We start from the raw sequence: 20570 nt of genomic DNA, 5'->3' as shown, positions 1-20570 counted from the left end.
TGTGCCAATCTTTTTCCTCCCATCATATGCAAACTCTAATGGAATGCAGCCACCTCTGGGAACACAGAGCTCAATTCAACTGTTTGGTTTTTTTTTAATACAAGGGAGGGTAAAACACCTTCAGTTTGACTACACCAGACACCCAAACCAGCTCTATCAAACAGCTACAGAAAGGGAAAGGCCGTAATTTACCATCTCACCTCAACCCCAATTTTGAGCAGTATCAGGTGGCAAAGTGCCTTCTGGTTTATTGGCAAATCACAAGAGAGCAGCTTCAGCTTCAGCATCAGTGCCTTCCAAATCCCATGCTCACAGCCTTGGAAAATTGCCTGGGTGTCCCAGCAGAATCAAAGGAGATAAAGACAGAGTGATTCAAGTAATGAGGAATAACAAGGCCTGGAAAAGTCTGTCTGCTCCCAGAGGAATGTACTGTCTGGGGTAATTAGTGCCTGTGACAGGGCAGGAGTAGCTGCTGCCACAGGGGGCATGAGGAGGTTACAAGGCAGGTTTGACACAGCTTAAAATTTCCCCTCCCAATCTGGGAGTTTTGACTTGTATTTTTAAATCAATTTTAGAGCTGAACCACCTCAGCAGTCCCACCTGGGTTCAGCTTTTCATTTCACCAGGGGTGAGGAGGATCTGAGCTGAGAATTTCTGGGATTAACCCACCCCAACCTTCTGCTCTGACAAAATTCACCTGCTCTTCTGTGTGAGAAAATATCCAATGCAGAGTGAGGGCAGATTGAATCCTCTGACAAGAAAAGTCATTATTCTAAGAAATTCCCTCCAAGCAGCAAATAAAAAGGAATGATCTCAGACCAGATGTCCATTTTCATTGTCAGAGCAGTTTTGGAAGACTCACCTTCACCAGCAGTCTCTGGAGGATCCCTGTAGGACCTGGAAGCAGATGGATGTGGGAGGATGAAACAGTGCTGGCCCCAAAGAGCATTCCTGAACTTTATTTGTTACCAGTGATAGTAGTATTACATCATATTATTATTATTATATTATATAATTATATATGTATGATATATAACTATATATGTATTATATATATATTATATATATATGTGTGTATTATATATAATTTTATATATTGTATATAATTATTTATAGGCATTATATATGGTTATGTATGTAATATTATAAATAAATAAATAGATGTACAATTATATATATATATAATTATATAACTCACCTAGAAACCTTAACCATGACAAAGCCACCCCTGGCACAGACAGCATCAAAACTTTCCTCAGACAGAAATTTGCTGCTCCAGAAGTGTTGTAACCTCATAAGTAAAGCATAAGAGAAGAACGAGAAATGATCTTTCAGGACCACACAGCAGCTCAGCAATAAGACTGGGATCCAAATCGGAGCTTTTCTGGCTCCCAGGCTGCAATTCCACCAGCCAGATGGAATTTTATGGAATTTTTCAGTGGTGTATTGTAAAGGTACATCTCCCAGCTCATGCTGGGACATCACCCAGTGACTCTGAGCACATCCCAAATAAATGCCATCCCTGCCGTGTTTGGGCAGTCTCAGAATCATGGAATGGCTTGGGTTGGAACGGACTCGAAGGATCATCCAGTTCCACCCCTGCCATGGGCAGGGACACCTTCCACTAGCCCAGGTTGCTCCAAGCTCCTCCAACCTGGCCTGGAACACTTCCAGGGCTGAGACAGCCACAGCTTCTCTGGGCAACCTGTGCCAGGGCCTCCCCACCCTCCCAGCCAGGAATTCCTTCCCAATATCCCATCTAACCCTGCCCAGAGGGCAGTGGGAAGCCATTCCCCCTTGTCCTGTCCCTTCATCCCTTGTCCCAAGTCCCTCTCCAGCTCTTCTGGAGCCCATTTAGGCCCTGGAAGGGGCTCTCAGGTCTCCCTGGAGCCTTCTCTTCTCCCGGTGAACACTCCCAGCTCTCCCGGCCTGGCTCCAGAGCAGAAGGGCTCCAGCCCTCGGAGCAGCTGTGTGGCTGCCTCTGGACTCCTCCAGCAGCTCCATTTAATTTTTATGTTGTATCATGGGATGGTTTGTTGGGAAGGCACCTTAAATGTCACCTCATTTCCGCCCCCTGCCATGTGCAGGGGCACCTTCCACTAGCCCTGGTTGCTCCAAGCCCACCACGTTGGTTCTTGAGGGGTAGCCCTGATGAAGCAGCACATGGGTTGGGGTTTGCTCCCCATCCCTTGGGAATGATGAGGCCACACAAATCCCACAGCACCAACCATGGCCCTGGTGACACAGAGACAGGGACAACACCTGGGGCTGTCCCGTCTTCTTTGTGTAACCTCACAACCAGACCGTGGCTCTCCCTGGTTTATCCTGGAGGCAGCAGGTGAAGCCTTGCTATTCCCAGCCACATTTATTTATTCCTTTCCTCCAGTCTCCATGAAAACAAGTTATGATATTCCTGCTGCTCTGGGAGGTCAGGCTGTGCTGGAGCTGCTGGGAGCCCCTGGCACAGAGCAGAACAAATGCCAAACCGAGAGAAGTGTAATTTCTCTGCAAAGAGCAAGGAAATAATTGGCAAGAGAGTTGAAAAGCACTAAAAGTGAGAGGCCTGACCTTAGTACCACTTCAATTATTGAAGAAGATCGTCTTATCTCTGTGTTTGGATGGGTCTGATCAAACCTCACATCGCTGAGGGCATCTCATCCCTGTGCACAGTCAGAGCTGACAGGTTGGATCCACTGAGGACCTTTGGATTGCTTTTTATCAGCCTTCCTGGAAAAGAGGAGCAAGGAGAAAAAGAAAAAAACAAACCAGGTGCTCTGAGCTGAGCTTGATCCTACAGAAATCAGGGCTATCAGGGGGGTTCAGGCTTGGCTCTAAACAAATAAACACAGAAATACAGATAGTCCATGTGTGCCATGTGAGGCTGAGCTGGAGATGGGGATGGTTCTGCTGGGAACCAAAACCAGATCCTGGGATTAGGTCATAGAATCATTAAGTTTGGAAAAGACCTCTAAGATCATCAACCCAGCACCATCCCCATGTTCAGGACCATCACACTCCCCTGAGCTGTTTGAATTGTGAAGAACGTGAAACGTCCTCCCTTATTAATTTATCAATACCATTATTAATTCCGTTAATAATCACAGGATGATGGAATGCTACCACAGGAATCCACTCTGCAAACTAGACAAATACAAAGTTAAAACCCATCTTTCGAAAAAGGACTGTAGGTGTTGGAGGGAAACACTGGTGTACCCCACCTCCAGTATTTTATGTTTCACTTCCAGGATGTCCATCAGCCCCTCCCCAGGGGAGAAAGGGGAATGCAGGAGCTGATGGGAATGTCCCAATAGATCTTCTGTCTTTCCACCCACCTGATACACCTAATTTGTAACCCCAACCACAGTAATCTCCTAACCCAATTCCTTGGCACAGAATGCACTATTCCTTGTGCACATCTTGGGCTGGAGTCCATCTCCATAGGGAATCCTGGGAGAAGTCTTCAGCACACTGTCACTATTTTTAAGAATCACAAACTCTGTTTTCACAGCCAGAAAGAACCTCTTGAATCATTTAATCTGATCTATAACGAAGATCATAAACCATATCCTTGATACAACCTCTTGTCTGAGCTCCAGCACAAAGTGTGGAGTGTGAACCCAACCAAAAACTGGTTCTAAGAAAGAATAAAAAATAGTAAATAATAATAATAAACAATACATAATGAGAGCCATACCTCCAGTCTTGCTTCAGCTCAGATGAAGTTACTCATTGCTGAAGAGCAAAGAAGTTTTGTTTGTGCCCAGATTGCCCTGAAGCCACTGACCCCTGTTTGCCAAAGTTCAGCTTCTGGAGCCTTTTGGTAGAAGAGCAAAAATCAACTTGATGACAGAATTTGCTGCTGTATTTAACAGAATAAACACGATTGTGGTGGGTATCTTGAATATGTAATTGTTTTGCTGCAGCCAAGCCCTTCCCACTGCTCTGCCCTGCAAAGGCTTTTACACCTGTGCTCAGCAAACACTGGAATTCTCTCAGTGCAAAATGGTTCATGGTCTCAGAGTAGATGAGAAGCTCTGAATCTTTAATAACCAGGTATTCAAGAAGATAATATTTTTGGCAAGTGAAGTAAAGAATTATTCAAAGTTTTTAGCTGTTTCAAAGTCAACATTGGTCCCCAAAAATTCCCAGAAGGTGCCGGAGAGCTTTCCCAGAGGCTGCCTGGGAGCCATGGGGTTTATTTTCATTGAACCACAGAATCCCAGGATGGTTTGGGTGGGAAGGACCTTAAAATCATCCAGTCCCACCCCATGCCATGGGCAGGGACACCTTCCACTAGCCCAGGTCGCTCCAACCTGGCCTTGGACTCTTCCAAGGCTGGGGCAGCCACAGCTTCTCTGGGCAACCTGTGCCAGGGCCTCAGCACCCTCCCAGCCCAGAATTCCTTCCCAATATTCCATCTAACCCTGCCTTCCTTCAGCTTAAGGCCATTCCCCCTCATCCTATCCCTACACTATTTTATTTTCTTTTCTTTAATGAGGAAGAACACATCAGGCTTGCAGGTTCCACATGCAAGTGGCTTGTTTCCTTGTTTTCTGGCCAAAAAACCAAGATGCCATTGCTACAAATGTCTTGACCACAAGGAACTGCAAGTGAACTGTAACTCTCAAAGGGTTTGGGGACAGGTTTGTGCTGCATTTTGCACAGAAGATGCTGCAGCAAGTACATTGTATCATGTATGGGATCAAATGTATGTTCAAATGATATCATTCCCATGGGAAAGTCCTGCAGAGTTTAGTAAGGAATTTTAGTAAGGAATACAGACCTCCTGAGCAGTTGAAATGATGCTCCTGAGCCAGGTGAGATTTACACCAGCTTTGCACCTCCTCCATCTTGCACCAAGCTGTGCTACAGGACTGGGACAGAAGTATGCCCAAAGGCAGCACATCCATATGGATATATTCCTATATATCTGTATTGCCCTGGAGAAAAGAAAGAATAGAGGAAGAAATCAGCAGTAATTAGAGGTTTAATGTGTCTGAGCCTTGATTTAGTGTCAGTCACCAACCACAGGCAGCAGACGAATGAATTAAAAGGGAGCCAATTTGTGGCTGGGTATTTATTAGCATTGAGATAATATTCCCCATCCGTCATATCCAAGGCATGTTCCAAAGTGCTCCTGTGTCCTGAGTGCCCAGAGGCCCTGTAAATCCCCTTCTCTGGATCCTGCCCACAGTCAAACTCATCCATCTGCATGAAGACATTCCTTGTGATGGAAACAAAGATCCAAAGGAGTCATAAAAGTGAGAGGCTGCAGATGGAGACAGAAGGAATCCAACCCTTCCCTGATGTACAGCTGGGATTTACAACCTGCCCAGCACAGATTTGGGATTATGGGAATAAAATCCCAGCTGCCATTGAGAGAGATAATTTGAGAGCACCTAAAAATTCTTTATTCAGAGGGTGGGGAGGCCCTGGCACAGGTTGCCCAGAGAAGCTGTGGCTGCCTCAGCCCTGGAAATGTCCAAGGCCAGGTTGGAGCGACCTGGGCTAGTGGAAGGTGTCCCTGCCCATGGCATGGGGTGGGACCGGATGATTTTAAGGTCCTTCCCACCCAAACCATCCTGGGATTCTGTGGTTCTACCAGAAACTCTTTAGCAGGGCAGAGAGGGAGAACCCCAAAACTATGGAAAAGGGCTTTTAGATGTTCTAGAAAGGAAAAATTAAATGCAACAGTAAAAAGATTTGATTCCTCTCTTTATCCAGAAGAGAAGTAACCATGGAGGGTACCAGGTTTAGAGAGGTCTCAGGGACAGATCCCTCCCAGCTCACTCCTGGGAGCACTCTATGCTGGAAGGAGCCTTGTTTGTGCCATTTCAATTTAATTTTTAATTTCTGCAAGGCCATCACTGTGCAAATAACAGGTTCTTACCATCAGCCACTGCACCATGGAGAGGAGATAACACAGAGGCTCATGGCTCCACTGCACTCTTGGAAAGCACCTTGTTTTCCTCTGATTTTCCTCTCCAGCTTCCCAGAAATCTCATCAATTTTTGATTCAATAAACCCCTAAGCAAGGGGCTGAAATTTGTGATATAGGAAATTAAACATACACTTAAGCACTTTGATAAAACAAGGCCTATAAAAATTAAACAGCAAATGAATATTTTCAGGGAGGTTTCTACTTTGCTAAAGTTTCAATGAGTTTTGACCTCTCATCCCACTTTCAGCATGGGAGATGTGTTATAAAATCTTACATCATTTCCAGGAAAAAATAACTTTTTACCTGCTGATATGTTTTGAAGCTGGCTCCCTGCCAAGTCTCCAAACCTTACCACAAAAAGTGCCCCCCCCCAAACCTCAGGGAGAAGAGGGGAAAAAAACCCCAATAAAACCAAAACAAGAGAGAGAGAGCTAAAGCAATATATATATATAAATATATTTACACTTATGTTACAGTTATATACAATTGAAATATATATACAATTTCACAAGGGAAAGGGAAGGGGGAAGAGAAAAGGAACAAAACCAAAATAAAATATATATATATCCTGATTAGTAGCCCAATATCTAGCAACTAAAAGAATTAGCAAAAGAATATCTTACTACTCTCCTTGGGACAACAGAAAGTTGCGCTGGAACAACCGCCGGCAACCTCCATCTCCCAAGGTCGACAAGGCCTTACCAGGCCTCGCTCCCCAACACGACAGACTCAACAGCAGGAAACCCGCACCTCCAAGCTGCCGGAAGGAAAGAGAGCGAAGGCCTTCCCTCCTTTCTTCTTATAGCCCGGCTTACGTAAAAATCGTAGGGAATACTGGGTGAATCTGGGCACTTCCTTGGTTACAAACTGGTCACCAAGGAAGGTCTAGACCAAACTACCACACCTACCTTTATTAAAGAAAAGAAATTGTTCTGGGCCCTAAGTGGCTGTCAGTGTTAAATCAGTCAGGTTGTTCGGGATAAGAGCAGCTGTTAACTAAAAGCAAACAAAGGGAAAATAAAGCAACCCCCTGAATAATGAGATGAGCATCTCTCTATAATGATTATAAATCATTCATGTTGGTTAATTTATTAATTTATTTATGGGGTTTGGTATTCCTAAGGCACATCAAGTCTTGAGTTTTTGTTTATGGATTTCCACGATCTCTGACCGCACAGTCAGATCTGATGATCCTTTCCTGAGGAAAATGGCAATTCCTGAGCTGTTCCAGTGGCCACAAAGACCCAGGAAGGGTGACAGACAGTTAACCCAAATTTGACAAACAGATAAGCTTCAGGCTCTCAGAGTGAAATGAGGGAGGAGGGTAAACAGGAACATTTGAATTCAGGAACAATGGCATGTAATTAATAAAAGTGCCACACAGCCCCAAGCAACGAGGAGATGCTGAATCAGCACTTGAGCTTGCTGAGATTCCTGGACAAATTCTGGGGATAAAATACACTTAAAATAGCAGGGAATTGATAATCCGTACAACTCTTTCTCCACAGTGCAGCATCTCCCATTTTCTCCCAGCACACACTCCCAGGAGGACAGTCCAGGGGCAGTGCAAGGATCTCCAGGGATTCATTAATGGGCACCTCTACCCCCTCTAACACCTCATTTTGAGCCTTTGGCCAAGCTGAGGCTCTGTGAAAATGTCCCTGCCCATGGCAAGGGGTTTGGAACCAGAGGGTCTTTAAAGTCCCGTCCATCCCCAAAGTTGGGATTCTATTAAAATCTTATTTTTCCTTTATGTTGGAGATACAGAAATTCGTGTCCTTCTGTGCAAGGAGTCACATCACGGACATGCAATCATGAAAACACTGTATAAATGTAATGCAGACCTACAGAAATCTTGCAAGAGGAATCAATTTTTCTAAAATTGACAGATCACACATTGAAGAGACCTGACAGGTCTCATTTGAGACACTGTCCTGCTCACCTTCTGCCCTGCAGAGCCAACCTCAGGTCCATAATACGCATCCTACTTCTATTTTTATTAAAAAATAGAATAATGTGAATATTGAATAATTCAAAATTCAGAAATATTCAAAAATGGGAGTTACAGATTAATATTTCAAGGAAGGTTCATGGTTCTTCCTGGATTATTGTATTTTACTGACACACAAACAAGAATGAACCTCATGGGGATGAGGCTGTGGAGAGAAAAGACCACGACCTGATCTAGTGGAAGATGTAGTGGAATGAAATGAGCTTTAAGTTCCCTTCCAACCCAAACTGTTCTGTGATTCCATGGAAAGCATCATCAGGGAATGCAGGAGCCAGTCAAGGGCTTCTCAAGATGAACAGCATTTTCATGGAGATTTTGTTCCCTACCTTTCTGCTCAGTCTTTCAATAGGAAAGTCACAGTAACTTGACTTAAAATTAAATGAAGCTACTTCTATGCATAAAGTCAACCAACTACTTAATTAGTTTCCCAGTCAGCCTCTTTTTTGTGAGCTGGAAGGAGGGGAGGCATTAATGTTCATTTGTCTCACAATTAAATATTTTTTTTTAAGGAAGGATTGATGCTTTGCTGCCTTTTCTCTGGGAAGAGCTCTCGAGTGTCTGTGTCGTCCTCTAAAAGAAGTGGAACGTTCACCAAAATCACACCGTGTTTTAAAAGAAGCATCTCATTTCTCAACTCAGAGCTGCTTGTTCTGTGGGCACACAGAACATGCTCCCACACCTCAGCACACCCTCCCAGGGATGGAGTGACAAAGTAACAAGGAGAGAAGCATGGAAGGGAAAATGGAGGAAGAAAATCCCTGTGAAGGGCTTGCTCCATATGGAAACCAGTTGTCTCCTGTGCTTTGGGAAAAGATGGCACCTCTACCACTTCGCAGCTCTTCCTTTCCTGAGTGACCCTGTTGTGATTAACACAACAGCCCACAGCTAAAAGCAGAGCTGCCCTTCCCCAAACTCTCCATCTCCAGGACAGCAACACCTGCTCATGCTCCTCAGACCCTTAAAGCCTTGAGGACTTCACTCCTTACTGCTTTTCTAGTCGGGATCACCTTGAGAAATAACAGCCCCCGGCAGCTCTCTGGGCATGGCTTTGGCTTTTGAAGGAGCAGGGGCAAAACCCCTAAAAGCAGGGCTGGCCAAGGAGTTTTGCTGGAGCACAAGAGGCTGTTGAACAGGCTGCGTTCTGGCCCTCTCCATGTCTGTGTGGGGACACAGACATTTCATGACCCTGCCACCACCTCCTCATGAGATCAGATTATTTGCTCTGTCTTGGCTGGGCAGGTGAGGGAACAGCAGCCTTGGGACTGTTGGAGGGTGAAGTTCTTGAGGTCCAGACCTGTCCTAACCCTTGGCCAGGGTCCAGTGGCTCCTGAGGAACAAACATCTGAGGGGCTGCAGGGTTGGAGTTGTGTCTCTCCACAGGGACAAGGAGGCAAACACTGCTCTGAATGCATTTCCCTCCCAGGGTCTCTGTGGCTCTGGCAGGGTGACAGTGGGGACAGGGCAATGGGACATTTCAATATTTGTGTCTGTGCTCAGAGCTGAGGGCTGGGTGTGTTAATCCTGCTCTCAGAGGCAGAGGAATCAGGGTTTTTTAGAACCTCTGTGGCAGTTCATCTCCAGTACTTTCACCAGAGCAAAGGGAAAAAACACCGATTTTCTCTGTCAGGCTGTGCGAGAGGGGCAGCAGCAGCATTTTTATATCCATGGCTGCCTGAGAGGAGAAACCAGTAATTGCAAACAAAATCCCAAATTGCCTTTCCTCTCCCTGCTCTTTTAGAGCACACTGGAAGTTCTGCAACAAGTATGTCTGGGAAAAGTTTAGCACATCTTTGGTGTCACGCCTTGTACCAGCTGAAGGTCACAAACAGTGCTGCCCTATCCCTCTGTGATCCATGATCCATGATCCATGTGGAGGCAGAGGTGGGTGGGCAGAGGCTGCTGCAGGTGGCTGGGTCATTTTCCTGAGAAGATCTGACAATATTAAAGGAGATCTGAAAATATTAAGGAGATTTAGGAACAACTTGTCATGGTGGCAGATCAGAAGTAGTTTCACTTCACTCTTGAATCCTGACAGAAAAAATCATGGGAGTGGGATATCAGAATGGGAGGAGGAAAGAGGGGGGGAAGCTAATTCCAACACTGGACTCGTTATCCCAGCTGTGATCAGGCATCTCACCTACCGTGTAGTGCCTGATAAACACTGATATTCCGTCATTAACATCCTGCAGCCTTCCATCTATAAAAGCTCCTTATCTCTCCTTTAGAGCCAGGAGAACCCTCCCCAGGGCAGTATCTCCCCCTCGATCTCCATCTGCTTTCATTCCTTTCTTTGCTTCCGTGCTCAAACAGGAATCAAACCGAGCCAGTTTTGTGCAAACCCCTCCTGACATCCCTGCTAAGGTGATCTGGGATCCTAATGGCACATCCTAAACTTAGATTCAAAGGCAGAAAATCGCTAATGGGCTCCTGTGAGCAGTGGAGACTCTGCTTTTTAAGGCTTTAAAGCTCCCTGCCGTGGATTGAGCCAGCTTGGACTTCTGCCATGGAAAAGCTGTCAGTCATCCCAGTCAGTGTCCTCTCTAAATTCCATGAGCTGCTTGACTCAACCAGTGAGGTCAGGAAAAGGCAACCAGTGGTTTGGATCTGTGGTGTCACTGGGATAGAGGTGGGACCTATGTGCTCTCAGCACTAGCTGGCTTTTCCCCCAACTCTTCACCTCTGCCTGAAAGGAAATGGAGCAACAAAGGGAGATTCGGCAAGGAAAGGTTCAGCCAAAGAGGATGGAAGGGCGTCTGGATCTGCTAAACTGAGAACACCTGAAGAGCTGGTGTCTGACAGGGGGAGCACAGATTATACTGGATTGTGGGCTCATTGTTAGGCTAAAAGGAAGGGAGAAGGAAAGGGAAAAGGAAAGGGAAAGTCCCAATGACAAACCAGCTGTCCTTGCTCCCCAGTGGCTTCGTTACTCCACAAAGGGCCTCTCTGTGCATGTCACACATTGCTCTGTTCGTGTTTAGCTCTTTCCACAATGAGGACACCACCCTTCCCCTGCAGAGGTGAGACTCAAGTGACAGGAACATCTGGAAGGGTCAAAGAGACATGGTTGGTCTCCTCAAGATGGTGTTGAAGTAGAGAAAAAGAAGTCAATCCAATATCTGAAGGGGCTACGAGGAAGTTGAAGTGGAACTGGAGTGAAAAGACAAGGGGGAATGGCTTCCCACTGCCAGATGGCAGGGCTAGATGGGATATTGGGAAGGAATTCTGGGCTGGGAGGGTGCTGAGGCCTTGCCCAGAGAATCTGTGGCTGCCCCATCCCTGGAAGTGTCCAAGGCCAGGTTGGAGCAACCTGGGCTAGTGGAAGATGTCCCTGCCCAAGGCAGGGGGTCGGACTGGATGAGCTTTTCACATCCCTTCCAACCCAAACCATCCTGGGATGCTACAAATCCTTGGAAACAAAGTCGCTTTGACTTCCATTCCTCCTCTTCAACTGGAAGTGACACCACCAACAGTGGAGCAGGATGGGATCAGGCTCCATGGCCCTGGGGGCTGCTGTTCTGCACTGTGGCTGCTTCCCCCCTTCAACTCAGGACTACACCCTGTGACCCAGGCAGTGCCACAGAATTCCAGCTTTTTTGAAGGACTTTCTGGACCTACTCAGTGGCACAAGGAAGGCTGTGCCCAGTCTCATACCAGAGGGTATTCTTAAAACCTGTTAGTCCTGACAGGGAGGAGAGCAAAGGAGGGAAGTGCAAAACGAAGAGGCAGCAACTTGTGAAACACTAGAATTGCAAGCAGGGAAGTGTGAGGGAATAAAAGCTGTTACAAAATGTAAAAGAAATTCTACCTTTTGGGGCTTGATGAATCCCTGCCTGTGAATCTGATTGAATCTATCTAAAGGATCCCATTTCATCCTGGTCTGTGGATTTCCAATGTTTGTTGGAGCTAGTCCAGCTTTCACCATTAGTAAATACAGCTCCTTGTGTCTGAAAGTTGGAAATGCCCAGCCCAGAAGGAGAATCCCAGAATCTTCAAGGTTGGAAAAGACTTTTAAGATCACCAAATCCAACCATCAACCAGCACCAGCACCATGGTCACCACAAACCACATCCTCAAGTGCCACATCCATGTGTTTTCTGAGCACTTCCAGGGATGGGGACACCACCACTGCCCTGGGCAGCTGTGCCAGGGCTGGACAACCCTTTCTATGAAGAAATTTTCCCAGTGTCCAACCTGAACATCCCCTGGCACAGCTTGAGGTCGTTTCCCCTTGTCCTGTCCCTTGTTCCATGGGAGCAGGCGCTTGCTGACACAAAGGCAGCAGATCTGGGTCTTCTGGAGGACACCTTTGCCCCCAGCACAGCACCACCAGCCTGGCATTCCTGGGATTTCTGTCCCACCGTGATGCCCAAACCTCTGGGCTGATGATCCAGCAGAGACCAAGAGGGGAGCTGCAGCTACAGGGAATAGAATCGTGGAACTGTTAAGGTTGCAAAAGATCTCTGAGATCCCCAGACCCAACCATCAACCAACACCTCCACGATGATCACCACTAAAACATGACCTCAAGTGCCACATCCACACGTTTTCTGTGCACTTCCAGGGATGGGGAATACACCCCTGCCCTGGGCAGCTGTGCCAGGGCTGGACAGCCCTTTCCATGATGGAATTTTTCCCCAATATCCAACCTGACTCTCCTCTGGCACAGCTTGAGGCCGTTCCCTCTCATCTTGTCCCTTGTTCCCTGGGAGCAGAGCCTGACCCCCACCCAGCTCCCCCTCCTGTCCAGGAGTTGCAGAGCCAGAAGGTCCCCCCTGAGCCTCCTTTTCTCCAGGCTGAGCCCCCCCAGCTCCCTCAGCTGCTCCTGCTGCTCCAGCCCCTTCCCAGCTCCATTCCCTTCCCTGGACATGCTCCAGCCCCTCAGTGTCTGTCCTATCAGAAAGAGCCCAAAGTAATTGCACAGAAAATGTCCTTCAAAGCTCATTAACTGAGGAGACCAATATCTCAGAGCTCACCTTCATGAGCCAGTTAATAAGAGAAAGTCTTACCTGTTCTGCTGGACTAGTGGAATTCTGAAGGAAAGGTGGCATCCTCTGTGTTGTGCTCCCTGATATTCCTAGCAGCAGTTCCTTGTAATAGGAAAAATGAGTGGAAAGCAGTTGCCACACTCAGATTTTGTGCTTTATAAAAAACTAAACGAATGCTACACAAAGCTGGCAACAATATCCAACCTCAAGACACCATCCCTCTGGAAAATGATGTGGTTGTGTAATTAGGGGGGATATTATAATGTAAATGGGTAATTAAATTCACAACATCAACCTCCATCCTGCTATTTTCTGGTTGATGCCTTCTTCCATTATATTCCATTCCTTTATATTATTAGTTTAATGTAAGTTTTTATGCACAATAAAGAGCTTTCTTATTAGCTGTGGTTTGTCCCTGCTCTCACTTCCCTGCCTGGATGGAGTCACAAGGAGACTCCTGCCTCCTGAAGTCCTGTCATTATCTCAGGATCTTCAATTAAAAACCAGAACTCTTGGAAACCTCCCTGTTCTGAGGAGAAGTGTGAGCAGGCAAATCCAGTGTGTTTGTGTCTGTGGAGAAGCCTGAAACAGCAGTTTTGAGAGATGCCAAATGTCCTGTGTTTCCTAATAATTAGCTAATTATTCTAGCAGTTCTTTCAACACCATCCCATTAGGGAACTCTGTCACCCCAGAGGATATGTATGGGAGTAGGTAAGAAATCCTGCTGATGACCCTTGTGTTATTCCTTTTGTTTCCTCTAGAGATAAATCTCCTTCCATTTTTCTGGGAGAGTTAAGGAACCCAATGCTCAGAAGTGCTTTGGTCCCTGCCTGAAACCTCCTGCCTTGCTCTCCTGAGTCTGGATTTTGAGATGTCTCCTACAGGTCTGTGCCCTGATCCAACATGGAGAGGGTTGTCAAGCATTGGAACAGGCTGCCCGGGACAGTGGTGGAGTCACACCCTCTAAAGTGCTCCAAAAACATGGATGCAGCACTTGAGGATGTGGTTTAATGTTGAACACGGTGATGCTGCTAGTTGGTGGTTGGACTTGCTCATTTCCAAGGTCCTTTCCAGCCTCAATGAGTCTGTGATTCCAGGATTCTTCTGGTTTTGCCTCCTGATCTGGGGACACAAAGGGGCTGAGAAACTACTTGACCTCCATTTGAAGTGCCTGTGGCTCACAAGGACTCAACTAATTCCAGAGTGTTCTGGTAGCTCCAAGCTCCAGGATGGTCCTTGGGATTGTGGAAGCACTGGGAGCAGCAACCACACAGGGCCAGGCTACAGAGCAGAGCTGTGCAGTTATTTTTAAACCATCCCTCACACACAGGCACTTCATGTTTACAGAATATGGCTCAGGAAACATCTAAACCCAAAGCATCTCCCCAGCTTTTCACATCCAGTACAAACCAGAGGTGAATGATCCCCTCTGACTTCCTCCCAGAGCCATTTCAGTGTTAATCAGAGGGAACATTTCCCAGAGAAACAGTTCATATCAAATTTATAAGCCTTCCCCTGGGGAGGAAACATCCATTTCCCTTTCTACCTGTCATTCTTCTTCATTTATTGAATCAATAAGGCCTGAAATCTAGCAGGCTTTAAGTAAAAAATGAGCTGCTCATATCAAAGAGAGCCTGGATGGATAAAAAAAAAACCACCCCAAACTGTTAGAATCAAGATGCACTTAATGGGAGTAAAAATAAATAGAAACAGAATCTAAATGTAAATGAACATTACATCACCACTGGCATTTAAGCTCATTTTCAAATCCAGAATTAGAAACAGATTTAACTTGCAGAAACTTGCTGTGTTCACACAGACAGAGCTGCTTTGGGGGCACAGCTCTGAACCTTCTGCTCCCCCAAAAAAAAACTCAGTTGGAGGTGGAGAAAGGATCAAGGGGGTTCAGGCAGAGGGGGCAAATCCTGACTTTCCGGTCAAAAAGAGGGTGAAGAGGTCAGGAGAAATACAATTACGTTCCTTTCTCCTCAGGAGATGCAATCTGGTTGTGTTTGCAGCTCCAATTGAATTCACTCAACCTCAAGCAGATTAAAGGTGAAAGCAAATAATTCAATTCCAGCTCAGGAGAAGGTTGGGCCCTTAATTAAGTGAGAAAGAGTCCAGGAAGAGGAAAATAACCCCAAATGGAGTTTGAGCATCAGATTTCTTTCCCAGCTGTCATCTCAAATCCTCAAGATCCATGTTGGCCAAGCTCAAGGCACAGTCACAGACTGAAAACACTCCTGGAGTACTAAAGCTTGGAGTGAGATCTTAAAGCTGGTGCACCTGGACACCTCCTCCACTACACTCCCCACAGGAGAACCTGCTCAATCCCTTCTCTCCTCTTCCAGGGGCATCACCCCCTGGATATTGTTAATCTCCCCCCATCTGTGGGGGCAGAACCTTTCTGGGGTGAAACTTCTCCAAGTTAACAATTCCATGGCACCCTTCCATTAGTGGATTCCTTCTGGTTTACAGGGCCTCACAGCAGCATTTTGAGGACTGTCATGATATAAAACACAAAAAGCACAACTCTAATAATAGTATTCAACAGTTCCACCAGCCTCCCATGACAGCTTGGCCCATGGTGCAGCCCAACAGGATCCAGTTTTCCAAGGAGACTGGAGGTTAAAACATTATCAATACAGATAACAGGTTTTTAGAGATGCTTTATCCAACCATTTTCTCCTTCCTTTCATAGAATCACAGAATCCCAGAATGCTTTGGTTGGGAAGGGACCTTAAAACCCATCCAGTTCCATGGACATGGACACCTTCCACTAGACCAGGCTGCTCCGAGCCCCGTTCCAGCCTGGGGTTTGGTCACTTTTGGAGCTCATGAAATCCCAATAATCTTTCAGAGACTTGGATTCCATGGGTCAAAACTCTTTTTTACCTGGAAAATGTCATCTTCATCTTGGGAAATGCAAGTTTGTACCGGAAGAAGGAGTCATAGGAAATGATTCACTAGAGGAGCTCTGTACCCTCACAGTGAGGCAAGGGCTCATGGAACTAATAAATTATTCTTTCTTACTTTGATATTCCTAATGTCACTATCCTGAATCACTCTGAGCTAGAAAGTCAAGTTTTACAGATCTGGAAATATCCACAGAAACATTTGTGGTGACACAAAGGGAATCACTGTCTGTTTAAAGGTCCTTCTGCCATGCTTGTGTATAATTTAATTTGCAATACAATTATATTAATACAAAATTATTGAATCCCTAAGGATCTTAAAGAAAAACTACTTGTTCCCAAATCTTTACTGCAGAGAGAGGAACAAACCATCTGATTTCAAGAGACTACGGTAGCGCATTGGAAGAAGATGATCTTTAAGGTCTCTCTCAACCCAACCATTCTGTGATTCTATGAAGGACTCCTGACAGATAAAGAAAGGCAAATCCATGCAAAGCAGACTTCAGAAAAAAACCTGAAAAAGCCAATAATGGTTCTTCCTTATTGATGGAGAACATTTGGAGCAGCTATATTTAGATTTGTAACTGGAAAACAACATTGTGCTTTCTGACAAAGAACTGTGTCCTTTCAGAGTTACGTGAGGTCTAAGGTGACACAGGGTCAGTGCTGTTGTTGGCTCACTCTGATCTCTTGGAATAGATCTTTTCTGACCAAGAATTCTATGAAAAGATCAGTGGAATGCTGCTTTCAGCATGAAATCACCTTGCTGCAAAGGATCTGAGACCTGAACACTGAGGCTTTTTCCTTCCTCACACACCCCCACACTCACACACGTAAGCTCTGGTGCCACGAGAAGCTCCAGCACTGGTGGGCTCCTCACTTCAGCTGATTTCATTCCCTTTGCTTCCCTAAGAATTGTCATTTCACTGTGGAAACGTGTCATCTGTGAAGCCAGAAGAGGCAGGAGAGGGAAGGGAGCAGGGAGAAAGGCAAAGCTCACCATGGTAAACAGCCACATCTGCCCTGATTGCGGTGAACAGGGACAGGAGGCAACTGAAGTCTCAGCTGTTGAGGCTGGTGGAGTGTGTTTGGGAACACACCAGGCACAGACCAGCCTAAAACACAGCCAGGCTCAGTCCCAGCAGTGGGAGCACATGTTCCCACAGGGATTTTGATAGATAGAATAAAGTCAGGAAAGGAGCAGGCAAAAGCACCGGGACCTCTACAAGCACAAGTCATAATTTCACACAGACACTGAAGAAAGGCTTTGTCAGCTCCTTCAGATGGTCAGTCTTGGGGGTCGTCTCCTTTGGGACCTCAGACAGGATGAGGGCAGTGCCCATCCCTGTGCTGGCACTGCTGGGGCACCTCCAGCCCTGGGGGCAGTCCTGGGCCCCTCAATCCAAGACAGACACTGAGGGGCTGGAGTGTGTCCAGGGAAGAAAACGGAGCTGGGAAAGGGACTGGAGCAGCAGGAGTGGCTGAGGGAGCTGGGGGGGCTCAGCCTGGAGAAAAGGAGGCTCAGGGGGGACCTTCTGGCTCTGCAACTCCCTGACAGGAGGGGGGAGCCGGGTGGGGGTCGGGCTCTGCTCCCAGGGAACAAGGGACAAGATGAGAGGGAACGGCCTCAAGCTGTGCCAGCGGAGGGTCAGGTTGGACATCAGGAGGAATTTCTTGCTAGAAAGGGTGGTCAGGCTTTGGCAGACGCTGCCCAGGGAGACGGTGGAGTCCCCATCCCTTGAGATGTCCAAGGAAGGCCTGGCCGTGGCACTCAGTGCTCTGGGCTGGGGGACAAGGGGGGCATTGTGCACAGGGGGGACTCACTGATCCTGGAAGGATTTTCCAACCGTAATGACTTCATGATTCTCTGATTTTCTTCTGTATTAAGGTGCAAAGAATGCCTGTCCAACTCCACCGTAAGTTCAGAGAGGCTCACCTGGCCATGGCAGGCTCATGTTCCAGGTGAGTGTGAGGAAGGGTCTGTGCCCAGAGAGAGAGAGCCCTGCAGGCACATCTACAATGCCAGTACGGTGGAGAAAGCCCTGTGTCCCCTCAGGGTTGCCTGCCTGTTTGCTTCCAACTAGGAATAATTCCTTCAGGAAGAAAGAGCCAGTTGAGCAGCTTCATTCTGCAGGAGCTCCTCTGCAGCACCCCAGGGATGCCTTGGATATGGAAACCAGGCTCCCACCAGCCACCGAAATGATCTGTCAGAGGCAGTTCTCCCCCTGCAAGAAGTTTTAAGATATTTAAGAGGGTATATTTCCTGTGTCATATTCCATAAATATATTTAAGAGGGTTGAAGAAATTCCCTGTGCCATATTCCATAAACATGATGTGCTCAGGTCCTGGGGAGGTCTAGGGAAGGCAGGTAGAATTCTGTCACCTCCATCATGTGCCTCAGACTCCAGGTATTTTGAGACTTTTTAGGTAATGAAGGTTAAAGTTGAATAAAGACCCCATGGGCAGCTAAAGAAGATTTGAGATGATTGTCCCTTATATGCCTTAGACAGTCCAATTCTTTTGTATAAGCTGGAATTTGAGGTTGAAATCGAATTCTTCCATGTGGGAAGAAGAGGGGAGAGGGATCCTTTGGCCTCCCATGAGCCAAAGCAAGAATGACAGAGGAAAGGATGTGAATTTAGGAAGGCTGGCACTCTGAAATTTAATCATGTCTGCTGTGGCAGGGAGAATTAATTTTTTTGAAACAGGAAAAGCTTAAATATTTCCCAAAATAAGCATTCTCCATGATTATTTGTAAGGCATCATGGATGGGCTTGGCACTTCACTGACAGAAACACTGGCAGCCTGGAGGAATTTATAATTAGAGCAGAGCAAGGGAAGATGATGGGTAAGACTGTATGGGAGGACAGGGATACAACAGGGAAAGATCAGGAGGAAAATTAGTTATTCTTTTCTGCCTTTTTTTTTTTGGGTCATTTTAATGTGACACATTTTAAACCTAAGATAAAGATCTGACTGAACTTCAGATTTTTTGCTGCCCAAATTTTCTTCTGCCCCAAATTGGAACAGAAAACCAAAAATTTGAAATTCCTCCTGCAATAAATCCACACAGAAAGGGTGATGTGGGAACAGTCTCACTGAACTGCCTCACTTTCCTTGGTGGAAAAATTTTTATCCTGTTTATTCTCCTGGAAACAATTGTGACAGAAATGAAAGCACAGCATGACATTGCTGCTGTGAAACACCCAAGGCACGAGGCAGCCTTGGATGTCTCCGTGGTTTTTGTGGAAAGTTTTGGGAAAGGAGCTCTTCCTGTGAAGTGCTTTGATGTGGCTAAAGAGTTTCTAATGGAAAACAGCTTTAGGAGAAATCCCTCAACCAAACCCAACCCACCAAGGAAGAATACGGGGTAGAATCAAAGTGCTGGGCGTGGGATGGTGTGAGAAAAAGAGGGGAAAATGAAGGAAAACAGATGATTCCAAGGCAGTAGCCCTTGAGGGAGGCCAGAGGAGCCAGGACAGCTGTGCTTTTTCCCAGTATTTGAAGAAGAATCAAACCCAAAGCAATCCCTCAGCAGATGAGCAGCCAGGAGCTGGTGTGGGAGCTGTGAGACCATGAGGACAGGTCCAGGAGAGCACAGAGCCCTCCAAAACCCTCTGGGAACAGGAGTGGGATGACTGGGCACTCTGAAAGGAGGACAGGTGCAAAACAGGGTGTTGGCATTTCTCTGACCCCTTGGACATCTCAGAGGAACAGAAGTTCAGTGGTTCTACTCCCAGAGGAGCAGAATTCACTGGTTCTGCTGTCACGGGAGCAGGATTCACTAGTTCTGCTGTCAGAGGACCAGAATTCACTGGTTCTGCTGTCAGAGGACCAGAATTCACTGGTTCTGCTGTCAGAGGACCAGAATTCACTGGTTCTGCTGTCAGAGGACCAGAATTCACTGGTTCTGCTGTCACAGGAGCAAGATTCACTGGTTCTTCTTTCAAGGGAGAGCTAAAATGCCAAGCAGATGCTACATTTGGGGACATAGCTGCTCCCCTGCTAAGAAGAATCTGTCCCAAAACTCAGGGAGTCCCAGAATGCCTAAATCAAAGGGTTCCACACAGGATATTTGGATCTAATCTTTCTTCAAACTCTGTTTCTGACTTCTAAAGCCGGCTAGGGATTTCCCTGACTGCTGCCACCTCCCCAGATGAATGTAAAGCACATTTCCTCCCTTCCACCTTTCAAATGAGCTCCCTTGTCCTCAGAGTCCAAAGTGCTGGGGACATGTCACTCCCTTTAACTGGGTATATGAAGTGACATCTATAACCTTTCAGGAATTGAAAAATGAGCAGGAAGACACATTTCTGTAAGATTACAGCCCTTTTTGGATGGAAAGAGAACAGCTGTGATGAACCCACACATCCCCTGGGCACTGAACTGACATCAGTGACTGACTTCCTAAAGGATACCACCGGCCTGGAGACCTTACCAATCCCTGATGCCCAGCAGCATTCAGGGAACCTGAGCAGGCAACATATTCGCAGATCATTTCAAGTCTATCAATACAGTTCTGGAGTGAAGAGCTTTCCCTCAAGCCCACAATTGTGATTTGGAAGGTTCTGGCTGTGTCTTGCACATCAGTGAGTCACACTGTATTTTCTTTCTGCCTGAGAAACAATATGACTGTGCAGGAAGGAGAAAGGCAAAACAAGTTTTGATCTTGCTCTGGGTTAAGCACTTGATTTGAACTCAGGAATAAGACCCTGGGT

General features: G+C 46.4%; 1 long non-coding RNA gene across 1 annotated transcript; it reads right to left on the bottom strand.

Moving 5' to 3' along the window:
• Positions 1-2004: 2004 nt before the first annotated feature.
• LOC113997180 lies at positions 2005-4935 on the bottom strand. The gene is made up of 3 exons (XR_003544019.2): positions 4784-4935; positions 3695-3814; positions 2005-2727 (listed from the first exon to the last, which is right to left on the bottom strand). It is a non-coding gene; the product is annotated as an uncharacterized LOC113997180 (long non-coding RNA).
• Between the last annotated feature and the right edge of the window lie 15635 nt (positions 4936-20570).

The sequence above is a fragment of the Pipra filicauda genome, unplaced genomic scaffold (genome assembly GCF_003945595.2).
Source record: "Pipra filicauda isolate LSUMZ 115617 unplaced genomic scaffold, ASM394559v2 scaffold377_size797966_pilon, whole genome shotgun sequence".
NCBI lineage: Eukaryota > Metazoa > Chordata > Aves > Passeriformes > Pipridae > Pipra > Pipra filicauda.
This window is presented reverse-complemented; position numbering and strand designations above follow the sequence as displayed.